Source organism: Peromyscus eremicus, chromosome 1, assembly GCF_949786415.1.
Source record: "Peromyscus eremicus chromosome 1, PerEre_H2_v1, whole genome shotgun sequence".
Classification (NCBI taxonomy): Eukaryota; Metazoa; Chordata; class Mammalia; order Rodentia; family Cricetidae; genus Peromyscus; species Peromyscus eremicus.
The window spans coordinates 144,560,077-144,575,930 of NC_081416.1; positions in this window are offsets into that span (position 1 = coordinate 144,560,077).

Here is a 15,854-nt window from a genome sequence, read left to right on the forward strand (position 1 = left end):
GCAGAATGTCACCTTTGTTCTAATACTTTTAGATAATCCTGAACACAGGTTGACAATCCAGTCAGTGATCTCAGATGGAAGTGTTATTGCGGCTGCAACTGCAGCGGGAACCTCTTCTAGTTCTCAAGTTGCCGTTTGTGTGTGCATGAGTGCATGTCTGTGGGTGTGTGTGTTTGTGTGTGTGATTCTCTATGTCTGTGAGTGTGCATGTGTTCATATGTGTGTGTAAGTGTCTGTATCTGTAACTGTGTTTGTTTGTGTCCACATATATGTTTATGTGTGCGTGTATGTGCATTTATGTGTGTATGTTTGAGCTTGTGTGTTTGTGTCTGTGGTGAATCTATGTGTGTCTATGAGTGTGTGTGTATTTCTGTGTGTGTATGTGTGTGTGCCTGTGTGTATATATGTGTGTGAAAATATGTGTGTTTCTGTGTGCATGTGCTTGTATGTCTAAGTGTGCCTGTGTCTTTGTACGAGTTTGTATATATGTCTGTGTGTGCATGTGTGTGATTGTGTCTGGGTATCTCTGTGTGTGTCTGTGAGTGTGTGAAGATGATTACATTTTAAGTATGTCTTAAAATGTACTTTTAACAGAAGTAAAATTAGAACATTTAAAACAGTTAAAAATAAAAATTATTATTGTCACTGGTTAGATAAATATTTCCTATGACATGAAAGCCTATAGCAGAGTCATACACTATCTCCATCCTCAGCCTAGGTGGGAGTGGAATGTAATGTGATGAGAACCCTCTTTATTTTCTGGGATAGGAGAATAATTCTCTTGCATGCATCTTCCTGCAAGTGATGGGGCTGGGAAAACAGAGACTGTTTTATCTAGGAAATAAAAGCACAGCTCCACTTCAGAAGCAATTAAAAGTGTCACTCTACAACTCCATACTCTCAGGTTTTCACCAACACTAATGCTCCTTTTCCATAAATGATAGGTTTTCACTATTGGGGAGGTGAACTATTTTCTCAAAAACAGTAAAACAGATTTATATGTGTTCCAGTTATCTACAGTTAAGCAATATTCTCTTGGAGCTGAGATTATAAACACACATTCGAGGAGCATTTCAGTTAGTATAGTGATAGAGAAAAATCGAGGATTAATTTCTCTTTGAGACAGTCAAATACTCCAAAACATGCTGACCAAAATCACCGCTCAAACCAGCCAGAAAATGGGATGCTGGGGGATGACGAGGTTTGAAATGTGTTGTTGAAGGCACTTACTTGCCCTAGTATGCCTTCTTTGGTTTTAAATCTTGGATTCTCTAAACAATAGTGCAAATGAGCAAGCCATGTTATTTATGGTGCAAATATTCTAGTCAGGAATTAGACAAAAATACACAATGAATAAGTAAGTAATGAAAATTTCAAAAGAAAGACTAGTAAAAAGCATGAGCAATGTCAAGGCTGGGAGGCAGCAAGGATCAGAAAGGTGGATACAGCAGCTGAAGGTGTTCATGGGGAATGTGGCAGTGGATCACTGGGGTAAGCATGCAGCTGAAGGGAGCAGAGGGTGGTGTGGCAGCTACTGTGGAGTGTGGCCATGAACTGAAGCACAGAGATTGGAAGTGGCTGGAAGTCACTTCCTAAACAGGGCTTGCTAAGAGGTCTGATCAGGGAATCATGCATGGCTTTGTTTCCTGTGATTGTCCCAGAAGTTCCTACGGCAAGGCAGTCTTTCTACATTTTGCTAAGAATATAGTTTTCTCATAATATAAAACTAATTGAGTAGATTGAGTTACTTATTGACTGGTAAGTAACAAACAATTTTGATCATAATTCCTTTGATTATTTTAGCATGATTTCTTAAAAGAAACATCAAATACCAGTGTTAAACTTCATGAGTCATTGATTTAAATTTTTTTCTGAAAAAAATTGAAAATATTTAATATTATCTAGTATTACTTTTATGTATGGTTACTCTTTAGAAAGACATAAAATATAGAATATTCTGTTATATCTGTAGGTTTCTTCTAATTCCAACTCGATTTAGTTAATTCATTAGTTACTTTTTGAAACACACTCTCATACTTGAGACTATATAGGACCCTACCATAGCCAAGGGTGAACTAGAATTCCTGATAGTCTTGCCTCCACTTCTACAGTGTTTGGATTGTAGGAACACAACACCATGTCCTGTTTATAAGGACCCAGGGCATTGTGCATGCCAAGAAGGCACTCTACTACCCAAGCTACATCCTCTGCACTCAATTACTCTTGTCTTAGAAACTTTAAATTTTTAATATATTTTATCTAGGTGTATTTTTCTTATATGCTTATGGGATACTATGTGTCTTATGAAAGTGAAAGATTAAGTCTTCAATTTAATTCTTTGACTTCCTTAATAATCTAGTTTTCAATCTAGTTTTCCTTTTTCCAATATTGGGAAATAGGACAATGACTTTTTATAAAAGCTTCATTTGATAAACTTGGCTCATTAATCATTCATTCTTCTTTATGCTAACTTTATCGAGTCTGAAGTGATAAATATTTAAGTACATTTTTCTTCCTCTTTCATATCCCTTTCTCCTGACCATTTTCTATTTCAGGAAGACTGAGGGAAACTTTAGCTCCAGTACTGTTAATGTTTCTCATAGGATGGAGTAACAGCAAATGCATGCTTAACTTGTTCCCTCCTAAATCTTGGGAAACCTGGCTCTGCAAAGACTGCAATCAACCTCGGGTCATTCATTAAGGGAAAAGATTGAGAGAGGACATTGGATGACCTGATACCTTGATCTATCTCTCCTGAAAATCTGGAAGACTGAAAGGGGATGGTTAGGTAGAAAGTATTTGCCATGTATTAATTCAAGACTAATTTGTGTCATCATAGTTAAAAGGATTCTGTACTAGGAGTTGAAGCAGGTGGTTGTCACATCCTTTCTACCACTGAATTGAATTGGACGGGATCACTGAACTAGGCTTTCACAAAAAAATAAGTGTGCTTTGCTTTTAAATTTCAGTGATTTAAACTTATCATTACATTCATCTCAGATAAAAATGGTACAGGATTGGCCTCTTTTAAATGATAAAATTTCATTTTGGATATACTAAAGGCTACAAGTCAAAATTTGTTGTTCAATACAGTATTACTGATACTTAAATAAATATACTACCATGTGCATTTCTTGCTCGATGTTTAAAATCCTTTTAATAATAGAAAAACCTAATTATGAACATGGAGTTTGTAGAATGAATCCAATAGTTTTGATCTTTTTTATTATTTATTTTTATTAATTAACTAATTAATTAATTTCCGACCTAATCAGAGTTTCCCCTCCCTCCCTCCAATACCTTTGTTTTTAGAAGTGAACTGCAAAGCTGGGGCTTCTGCTTCTGTGGACTGTTGCTCCTCTGCCCAGCTTGTTTTCTCTTCTTGTGACTTAACAATGTGTGGCTTAGTTGTCTTCTCACTGAGGTTGGGCTGTCATGTCAAAGTCAACAACGGAGGGTGCAGCACCTACACAACTCCAAATGGCCCTATGCCGTAGTATGGAGCTTTGAAATGTAAAGTCAAAATCCGTACAGTCTAAAACCAACATTTATTTTAGATGGACCCTCATCATGTAGCTAGGGCTTTCCTCAAACTCACTATTTAGCTAAAGCAGGCTAGACTTCCTAATCTCTCTGTCACAGAATCTAGAATGTCAAATTTTATCTCTTTAGAAGACATTTATTTATTCTATTGAAAGAGGATATAATTGAGAAGTATAAAAACAATTATAGGACAGTGGTGATCACTTTTACCTGGTAAAGTAAGTAATGTACGTGTACAGTCTGCAAGCATGAACAATTGTATTAATGACCATCAAACAGGTATGGCAATTAACAACAGGCAAACCACATTCTTGATGAAATTAGGCAAAAACAGAGTAAAGTAATTGTGGCTTGTGACTGCTTTGAGCTCTTTTTAGGTTTCTAAGATTTATTTTATTGTTAATTAGGTATATATGTGTGTTGGTCTCTGTGTGGGTTTGGGCATGTCAGTGAAGCTGCACAAGACCAGAGAAACTGGATTCTCTGGAGCTGGAGGCACAGGTAGGTGTGATTCTCTCAAAGGAGGTTTTAGGAATCTGGATCCTCTGCAAGAGCAGTACCCACACACTCCTAAACACCAAGTCATCTCTGTAGCCTTGTAACTGATCTTCTGGATGACTGTGATAGACAGTCTAAGCCCTGGGAAGGAATCCCTCAGGAATTGCTGTGGGTGACCTTGAACACACAGTGTTCTATAAGCAAGGATCTCAGGAAACTGGACCCTTCACAAATGACAGTGTGCAGAAACCTGTCCCTTCCTTTATTAAAAGGATTTCAGTGTTTCTCTGTGTGCAGAATGCCTGTGTGCAATGGCAGGGTTTTGACAAAACATTTAAGGAGTCATCATTTTTTTAACAACTCAAAAGAGAAGAAAAATATAAAGGAGAATTAGTCATATATTGATATGCAGGAATTCTGTCAGTAGACCCCAAGAAATGAGGGGAGAAAGAAATGTAAGCCATGAGTCACAGAAGTTAACAGTAATGTAAGAATTAGAAAAAAAAAAACATCTAGTGAAACAAAATATACTCTAGGGACTCTACCATGAGTTTCAGTAAATGTATGAGATAATGACAGAAAACCTGTGAATATAGAATACTATAGTTTTGTTTCTTAAACTACAAAAATTGCTGATATTGTCTGAAGAGACACTGATAACTTATAAAACAAAATCCCAATAAATCTAAGTTATTCCTTATTTTTATAACTCATAAAAATATAGTGAGGTGATAGCTAATAAGCTAGTACAGAATGAAATCGAATTGTAGGATAGACACAATACAGTGAAAGTCAAAAGTACAATGGATGATGGCAAAAGGTAGATCAAAAATGAGCTTTGTGTTTTCAAAAACATTAAAATTAAGTGTCGTTGGCAAAGTCAGCACACTAAAAACACAGAAAAGCAAGGAAACGAAAAATATTTAAGTTGATTGAATTGTCACTATTTGACAACTGAGTATGTAAAAATTTAGAACACAACCAAAGACCCATGAAGTGAGGACAACAGCAAAAGAATACTATAAATATCAATCTGAGAGTAATTCTGACAAGCTAACAAAAAGAAAGAAACAAGTGAAATTTGAGTAGAAAGGGAAAACATGTAATGATGTGTGGTCATCAGAATCATTTTCTAATGACCTATACAGAAATGTGTTTATGTCTTTCATAACAAACTAGAAAGTGCTTTGGACCTCCGTGGTTAGAGAAGACTTAATTTTACCAGAAGTCAAGTAAAGATTTGAGTAGGAGTCTCCACTTTCCTCAAGAGTTAGTACCAGAAGCCTGAGAAGAAATGAAGACATTTACTCATCTTCATGATTCCCTTGCTTTGACACCTAATTTCATTACTGGATACCATGCTCATGTTCCTTATCTTATCAATGGCTTTTAGAACTCACTTGACCTGCCAAGTGTGCCCATAGAGACATCTAGATTTCAGGACTCATTCCATTACTAAGTGTCCTCCAAAGACCTTTCCCTAGGTAAGATGGCTTAAGGTCAAACATGACCTTAAGGTCAAATACTTCCTTCCTTCAAATGTCACTCACCCAATGGCAGTAAAGGGCTGGACTTGCAAGCATGTAAACCTGTATTTGAAGTTCAGAAGTCACATTATACAAATGCTGAGTATCGTGGTACACATTTGTAGTCCCAGAGATGGGGAAATGGGGAGGCAGAGAAAGGGGGATCCCAGAGACTTGCTAACAATCCACTTCTAGTTGAATTGGTGAGTCCCAAGACTGAGAGAAACACTTGGTCAGATAAATAAGGTGGACAGTTCATGAAGAACAAATTTAGGTGTCTTGTGGCCACTACACATTACTGTATGTAGATACACAGGAAGTCTCTCTCTCTCTCTGTCTCTGTGTCTCTTTCTCTCAAACATATACACACACACACAGAGAGAGAGAGAGAGAGAGAGAGAGAGAGAGAGAGAGCCAAGTATCCTAACACTACATTGAAAAGCTGGAGCTTGCCCTGACTAACTCTGTCTGGTTTAGGGACAAATTTCTGATATAAATGCTGTTACTTCCTAGTCCCCAGCAGCCAGACAACAGGGGAGAGATCTGCCTCCAGGCTACATCACCACCAACACCAACACCACCCCCCACTGGAATCTGTTCCCTTAAGACCTACTTTGTTGCCCAACCCCCCCATCTCATCGTCCTCTTCCACAACTCCAGCAGACTCTATAGGCACAGGCACAACCCACACCAAGTGGAAAAACGAGTGACTGGCATCCCATCTGAACTGCCCCAACTTCCAGACACTAAGCCTCAGAGCACATTCTATGTCCCTGCCCCTCACACTCAGCCCCAGAAAGGCAGCTTAGCCCTGACCCCAACTCTGGTGAAACTTCACTACTCTGGTGCAGTCTCCAGCAGTCATCCAACAGGGGAAAGACCTGCCTCCAGGCTGTACTACTACTACTACCTCTGCCACCCACTGGGTTCTGTTCACCCAAGACCCACTCAGCTGCCCAACCCCACCCACCTCATTATCTCCCTGTGGCCAGCCCTCCCTGCTACAAAGTCAGCAGAAGCTATTGGCACAAGCAGAACCCACACCATTTGGAAGAACAGTCCCCAGATACCAACCAGCAAGTGAGAGACTTGCCTACAGGCTGCACCACCACCAACGCTACCCATTGGAATCTGTTCCCCCAAGATCCACTCAGTTATCCAACCCCACTCATCCCATCATATTGCTAGCCCACAACTCCAGAAGACTCTGTAGGTACAGGTACAACTCACACCAGTTGGAAGAACAGGTAAGTGACTAGCCTCCCAGATGAACTGTCCCAAACTCTGGACCTTAAACCCCAGGGCACATCTTATGCCATTGTCCCTCTTAGCAAAGTATCAGCAAGCCAGCCGGGGTCTGCCCCAAACTCTGGTAGAACTCCACTCTTCTGGTACAGTCCCCCAGCAGCTGGCAAGCAGGTGAGCCTTGCCAACAGGCTGAACAATCACCACAGCCACCCACTCAGCCACTCAGCCCCACCCATCATCCTCTCCATGGCCAGCTCTCCTTCACAACCCCAGCAGACTCCATAGGCACAGGCACAACACACACCAGATCAGGAGGATGCATTGGATCTAGGCACCCAAACCCTCACAAACCTCAGCAGACACAGCCCTACTGGACCTGAAGACCTGCAAATCACCTAAACCCTTGCCATTCAGGCCAAAAGAAAATAAAGAAAAAAGATAATAAAGGAACAAAACACCCATTCAACAAAGACAACACAAAAATCAACACTCATACCTATAATCATCCCAAATCCAGATGTGTAAACTCCAGTGTAAGAATAACTTCAACAACAGAAAGGGCGATACGGTACTACCAGAATCTAGTGATCCTACAACAGCAAGACCTGATTATTCTAACACAGCTGAAATACAAGAAAGTGACCTTAAAAATGACTTTTGAAGATGATGGAGACCCTTAAAGAGGAGTTTTTGTATACATTCTGTGAGCCTTTGTCAAACTAAAATTAATCAAAAGAGATACAGAAGGACGTTCTATATTCATCACAGGAATCCATCAAGATGAAGTGTCAATTTTGAACATCTATGCTCCAAATACAATGGCACCCACATTTGTAAAAGAAACATTACTAAAGCTTAAATCACACACAAAACCCCACATATTAATTGTGGGGACTTCAACATCCTACTTTCACCAATGGATAGATATACCAGACAGAAACTTAACAGAGAAACAAGTAAACTAATCTATGTTATGACTCAAATGGACTTAGCAGACATCTACAGGACATTTTACCCAAACACAAAAAATATACCTTCTCCTCAGCACCCAATGGAATCTTCTCTAAAACTGACCACATACTTGGTCACAAAGAAAAGCTCAACAGATACAAAAATTTGGAATAACCCCTGTATCTTATCAGATTGCCATGGGTTAATGTTAGAGTTCAACTACAAAACAAACAACAGAAAGCCTACAAAGTCATGGAATCTGAACAACTCACCACTGGGTAAAGGAAAAAATAGAGAAATTAAAGACTTCCTAGAATTCAAGGAAAATGAATGAACAGCATACTCAAACTTTATGGGACACTATGAAAGAAGTGCTCAGAGGAAAATTCACAGCCCTAAGTGCCTATGAAAAAGAATTTAGAGAAATCTCAAAGTAGGGACTTAACAGCATACCCGAAAATGGTAGAACAAAAATAAGCAAACTCACCCAGGAGGAATAGATGGCATGAAATAATCACATTCAGGGTTGAAATCAATAAAATTGAAACAAATAGAACATTTAAAAAAAATCAATGATTCAAAGAGTTGGTTCTTTCAGAAAGTAAACAAGATAGATAAACCCTCATCCAAACTAACCAGAAGGCAGAGAGAGAATATCCAAATTAACAAAATCAGAAATTAAAGGGGGAGCATAACAACAGTCACTGAGGAAACCCAGAGAATCATTAGGTCACTTTAAAAACCTGTACTCTACAAAATTTGAAAATCTAAAACAAATGGACAATTTTCTTGATAGATACCACATACCAAAATAAAATCAAGACTAGATAAACAATTTAAATAGACACATATCCCCTAAAGAAATGGAAGTAGCCATTAAAAGTCTCCCAACCCAAAAAAGCCCATGGCTAAATGGTTTCAATGCAGAATTCCACCAGAATTTCAAAGAAGAGCTAATATCAATACTCCTCAAATAGTTCCACACAATAGATAGAGAAGGAACATTGTCAAATTCTTTTTATGAGGCTGCAGTTACCCTAATACCCAAACCACACAGAGATGCAAGAAAGAAAGAATTACAGACCAATCTCCCTCATGAACTTTGGTGCAAAAATACTCAATAAAATACTGGCAAGCCAAATTGAATCCAAGAACACATAAAAAAAAATCATCCATTAAGATCAAGTAGGTTCTACCCCAGAGATGCAGTGATGGTTCAACATGTAAAAATCCATCAATGTAATCCACCATATAAACAAAATGGAAGAAATAAAAACACATGATCATCTCAATACATGCTGAACAGCCTTTGACATAATCCAAAGCACCTTCATGATAAAGTCTTGGAGAGATTAGGGATACAGGGACATATCTAAACATAATAAATACTATTTACATCAAGCTGATAGTCAACATCAAACTAAATGGAGAGAAACTCAAAGCTCTTCCACTAAAATCAGGAACAAGACAAGGCTGTAGACTCTCTCCATATATATTCAACATAGTACTCAGTTCTATCTCAAGCAATAAGACAACAAAAGGAGATCAAGGGGATACAGATTGTAAGGGAAAAAGTCAAACTTTCACTATTTGCAGATGGTATGATAATATACATAAGTCACCCCTAAATTCTTCCAGGGAACTCCTACAGCTGATAAAAAACCTTCAGTGATATGGCTAGAAACAAGATTAACTCAAAAAAATCAGTAGCCATCCTATATACAAATGATAAATAGGCTGAGAAATGAGGGAAACAGCAGCCTTCACAATAGCCACAAATAATATAAAATATCTTGGGATAATTCTAACCAAGCAATTGATAGACCTACCTAATAAGAACTTTAAGTCTTTGAATAAAGAATTGGAGAAGATATCAGAAAATGGAAAGATCTTTCATGCTCATGGATAGGTAGGATAAACAATAAAAATGGCAATCTTACAATGCATTTCTGAAAAAAGGTTAATTATGGGGCTGGAAAAATAGCTTAGTATTTAAGAGAACTTAACTTACACATTTTCTACAAGATCTAGGTTCAATTTCTAGCAGGTTTGCAAACATCTGTAAATCCAGTTTCAGGGGTTCCAACACTTATTTCTGGCATCTGTGATGATTGCACAGACAGATATGCATGCAGGTAAACACTCATTTATATAAAATAAAAATAATGGAAAATATTTAAGTAATTCATTGGTAGACATTATTTCCAGTCGTTATTATATGTGGTAGAATTCTCCTTTGTATGGTTTCACACTAAAGCTTGGCCAATATACTTTCCAGAACTTGAAAACTCAAATGCATTTTCTACCTATGATTGAGTCAAGGTTTGTGATAAATCCACTTCTTTGATTCTTCCCCGCATTTGTTGACCTAGAAAAATACTTGGTTTATATCCTCTCATTAATTGCATATGTTTATGTATCATTCATGTATAATATGTGTCCCATGAGCTATTGTTCATCTAAGAGTTCAAAGATTCCTGTAAACATGTGTGGTATTTCATATGTAATTGGCCCCCATAATCTCATAGAGAGTGGCACTATTGGCACTAGAAGATGTGACTTTGTTGGAGTGGGTATGGTCTTGTTGGAGGAAGTCAGATTTACTATGCTCAGGATACTACCCAGTGTCTCAGTTGATTTTCTGTTGCCTGCAAGGTGTAGGACTCTGAGCTACTTTGCCAGGATTGTGTCTGCCTGTACACCACCATGCTACCATCCATGATTATAATGGACTGAACCTCTGAAAGTGCAAGCAAGCCACCCCAATTTAATGTTTTACAGTTGCTGTGGTCATGATGTTTCTTCACAGCAATAAAAAACCCTACCTAAGACACATGGTCTCATTTACTTTCCATGTGATCAAATTCTACCATCTCTCTCTCTCTCTCTCTCTCTCTCTCTCTCTCTCTCTCTCTCTCTCTCTCTCTCTCTCTCTGTCTGTCTCTCATTGTCTCTCTCTCTCTTTGTTTTTTTTTGTTTTTGTTTGTTTTGTTTGTTTTTTTCTTTCTTTGAGACAGGGTTTCTATGTGTAGTTTTGGTGCCTGTCCTGGATCTCACACTGTAGACCAGGCTGGCCTCAAACTCACAAAGAGCCACCTGGCTCTGCCTCCTCAGTGCTGGGATTAAAGGCATGTGCCACCACCACCCACCTACCACCTCTTTTTAATAATCTCTCTGATTTGGGCATATAATCAAAGCTAGGATACTTGGATGGTTTTTCCAAGGTCAAGATTCAAACTATGAAGACAAAGAAGACAAGATAATGATCATTGAATTTCCATGTCTGTGTCACAGTTGCTGAGTATGTTAAGACCCTTCCACACACGCTGTTAATATCACAGAGCTCTTGTCTGATGGTTGAACTGACTCCTCACACCATTTTATGACACTTTAGAATTTGATCCTATGTGTGGTCTGATTCTAAATCAATATTTCAGTCATCACTTGAAAGTTAGAGATCAAAGCTTAAGCCGAAAGACAACTGTAATGTAGAGAACACTGACTCTAGATGAGCACTTACCATGTCACAGTTATTTGTTCAGGAAGTTACCTCTATGTGATCAATACTTAACAGAACTTGAATTTCACAGATGAATAACCTTCACTGAAAGAAGCTAAGTATTTTATCCAAGGTCACACTACTAAAGCAGGGAAAGCTGAAGTCTTTCTCTTTTAAATGTGGTCCCCTTATACTCCACAGGCTGGCTTCAAACTTGTGCTTCTCCTACATCAGCCTCTTCTGCAGCTGGGATTACAGATTTCTATCCTTGTGCCTGGTTCTGAGCTGAGAATTTTAACTTATTTTTTTTCTAATGAGAGAGTATACATGGATTTCTGTACACAAAAGTCTATGTGCCCAGGGAGAAATAACTTAGTCTTGATGCTTCCCATTGCCATGGGCTGTGTCTAATACACCCTTGCCTAACCCTTCATTTGAGCCTAGCATACACTAAACACACCCTCTCCTGAAGTCACTGTGTAGGGAGTAACCACAGTCTTCCATCCTCCTGCTGCTTTCACTCTCATTGCCAAGAGCCCACAAAACAGCTCTAACTCTCACTGGGTGTGCACCACTCTGGCTGCTACTCCTCACATACTAAGTTCTACTTAACATGTTAACTACTCCCTGACATGTTCCCTGACAACTTCACCAGGCACATCAAATCAACACTATTGATTGAGCTGAAGAAGCCATCAAAGGTCAACACTGCCATGTCCAGGAATTCTCTATAAAAAATCACAGAGGGAAGGAGAAGAGGAGTCAGTGAAAAGTTCAGAGGATGATGGAAAAACATCAGTGATTTAAGAGAATGCACATGGGGAGTCCAATAGCATACAATGTAATTATTTGTGAAAAACACTTGGATATGAAAAATCATGCTATTGAAATGGTTATTAAAACAAAAATTAAAATAATTTTGTATGATCTAACTTAAAAACAAAAGACATAAAAACATTAGGATATAATATGAGCACAGCAAAGAAGAAGCTGTTTAATAAGCACCTATATCAGCAACTGGAGAGACTTCAGATAATTAACCAAACAACAAACCTCATGGATTTAGAACAGAAAGGTTAAAGAAAACCAAAAAAAATCAGAAGGAATGATACAACGAATGCCAAAGTAGAAACAAAGGAAAGGAGACTTAGAAGATCAACAAGGTTAGCTGACAAATTTTGATCTAGACAAGTCAAAAATGGGCAGATACAGACAAGAACACAATTACCACATAATTATAATATGTTTTTAGTATTATAGTTACTTTTTGATGCTGTAATACATCACTTGGACTAAAAATTAATTGTAAAGGAAGGGGTTTATTTATTACACTTCTAGGTCAGTCTATCACTGAGGGAAGTCAGGGCAAGAACTCAGGGCAGGAACCTGGAGTCAGAAACCTAGCCTGCTCTCTATCTTGCTCCAAGGCTGATGCTCAGTTACCTATCTTGAACAGCCTAAGATCACCTTCCTAGTCATAAAACCACTATCCCTAGGCAATTCCTTACAGAAGAGGCTAATGGCCAATCTATTCTAGGTGATTCAATTGAGGTTGACCTTTCCCAGGTGACCCTAGGTTGTGTCAAAATGACAATAAAACTAATCAACACAATTAGTGGGTATTTTTAATAACTATAGTCCAACAAATTATAAAATCTAGATGAAAGAGATACACGTCAAAGGAAACGCACACAATCAAAATTGAACCATAAGCACAGATTGTTGAAAGGTACATATGTGCATTTGGATGATCATAATATACATTAAATGCACCTATATACATACATTTTTATGTTCATATATACCTATAAATCACCTAAGGATTTTTTAATGCCTATGCATATATGCATTAAGTATTTCAGTTTGAGTCTTATACAGGGAAGATATTATATGTATCTCCATAATGCTCTTATTCACATGTAAGAGATACTTTTTGTATGTTTTATAAGTTATATGAACATACAAATATGTATGGATAACACCCTCTCTCACTGGACAAGTATTTGGTAGATGATTTGGAGTTACTTGAATCTTATATAATTTTTTAATAAAAAACCCAGAGCTGGATATATCAGGGTGAAGGCTGAAAGATCAGAAAAGCAGAAGAAGCCACAGCCACCACCTATTACCTCACCAACTCTGTGAATCCTCAGACTGAAAGCCTCTGAGTCCTCACCTGAAAGGCCTTAGCCAAAAAGAGCCTTTAGTTCCTGTTTCCTCATGCCTTATATATCTTTCTCCACTGTGCCACATTACTTCCTGGGATTAAGAGCCAGTGTGCTTCCCAAGCAAAGGCATGAGATCTCAAGTGCTGGCATTAAAGGTGTGTCACCACTGCCTGGCTCTGTTTTCTCTCCTAGACTGAGTCAATCTCATGTAGTCTAGGGTGGCCTTGAACTCACAGAGATTCAGACAGATCTCTGCCTCTCAAGTGCTAGGATAAAAGGTGTGTGCCACCACTGTCTGGCCTCTATGTTTAATCTAGTGGCTTGTTCTGTCCTCTGATTCTCAGGCAAATTTTATTAGGGTACACAATACATCACCACAATTTGGGTTTTTACATTGAGATCCCAGCTTGGACTTCGGTAACATACATTAAAGCAGTGACTGGAAATCTGACTTGAGGAAACACCAGACTGTGGATGTAACTTTGTAATGTTTTAGTCCATCTGAGATATTACTGGAAAAATGCTCAATGTCTCAAAATATGATATGTTTTTACTTCTATGTTTCACAGGAGAAAAACATCAACCCTGAGATAACTGCACCAACTCTTCTATCAATGAGAAAAGCAACCAGATGTCATAGCAACCAATGTCAAAATAATATTCATTTTACTATAATCCAGCAGTATAAACTCTCTCACTGGAAACTACCTCTCGATAAAAACCAGGACAGTACAATAAAATACACAAGAAAATAGCTGGACAAGTTCTAAGATGCTGGTGTAATACTTTTCAACATTTTGTTCAGTGTTCTAGGAAGCTTAATTTATAAAATGTACTAATTCTGCAGCTCTCTTGTTATAGCAGACACACTGCTGACACTTGGCATTCTCTGTGCTTGATTAACATTAATGTAATTAAGAACCGTCAGGAGATTAGTTCAGTCTCCAAATGTTTACTGTTTACTTGGATTAGACAGAACTGTGTCTTAAATCACTTATTCAGAATAATAATAAGACGCCAATTTGTCATTGGCAGAAATGTGATACACAGAGAAAAGGAGGGAAAGGATTATGGTGGGTTCAGAGGGAAATCCCGGGATATTGGATATTGGCTCTCTCTCTCTCTCTCTCTCTCTCTCTCTCTCTCTCTCTCTCTCCATTTTCTCTTAACTCTCTCTCCCCTCCTGAATTACCTTAAGCTACTTACTGGCTCCATAACCATGATTTCTCCTCTCTACCTTAATCAAATGTTCACTATGCACCGGGACTTTAAAGTTTCAAGTATGACAGATGCACAGAAACAGACTTATTTTCCCTTCCTAACAGTTGAACAGAAGATTTATTTTGAGTTTCTCAACTTGGGCATTCTTCTTGATGTTATTTTCTTACAAATCTGAGAACACTCAAGAGTTCATTAAATGGCATACTGTGTGCTTCTCTTCATCTGTGAAGGGCACTGCAAAGAGCATGGAAGTTGGACTTAGTAAATACACCCCAGGAACAGGTGCAGATACTGGTAACACGAAGTGAGATGGAGTAAGAGTGAGAGCTCACTGTCATATGCTCTTCATCCTGATGACCTCTTTTACTTCTTTCCTCCTTTTCGATTCCATTGTAGTCCATTGTTCCAGTGTCTTCATTTAATTCTCTTCACCTCTCTATTCTCTCCCTTTCCCTTCACTTCTTGTCTTCATCCTTTTTCCTCAGATGACTGTATGACTGGGTATGTTTTCTTTGTTTGTATCATGCTTGGAGACCATTGAGACCCAAGTTCTGTAAGCTGATATATTTTATGAATTTTGGCAAATATTACATAAAAAATATTAGGTCATTCTTTCTATTTCATGCTTTTGAATTTTCATGTACATAGATGTAAAAACCTTTGTTGTTTTCCTTGATGACACAAGCTCTATTTCCAACTTGAACTATCTGTTCTTGTGTTTGTTTCTTTGGGTGCACATGGGTGCATTTGTGTGTGTGTGTGTGTGTGTGTGTGTGTGTGTGTGTGTGTGTGTGTATGGGGGGTCTGGTCTTCATGCCTGCTAAGCTCGCTAACACTAAGATAGGTTCTGAGCTCATCTCTATGTTTCCATTGGTCTGTGTTTTATTAACACAGCTTTTAGTAACATGATTTCTCATTACTCCTTATTTGCTAATACATTGTCTTTTAAGTATTTAATTGTTCTGTTTAAAGTTTTCTACTACTTGAGGTATTCCTAGCCAGGAATAACATTCCTGTGTTGTTGTTACTCAGCACTAAAGATGACACAAGAAAATCTGAGGCTACCACTTAAAAGAATATTTCCTTGACAATTCAAATTTACTGCTTAAAAAAAGACATAAAAAAACATAGCATCACCAACCACAGGACTACCAGTTAAACAGAGAAGAAAAATGAGGTCCAGGGGCATGCTTTCCTTAA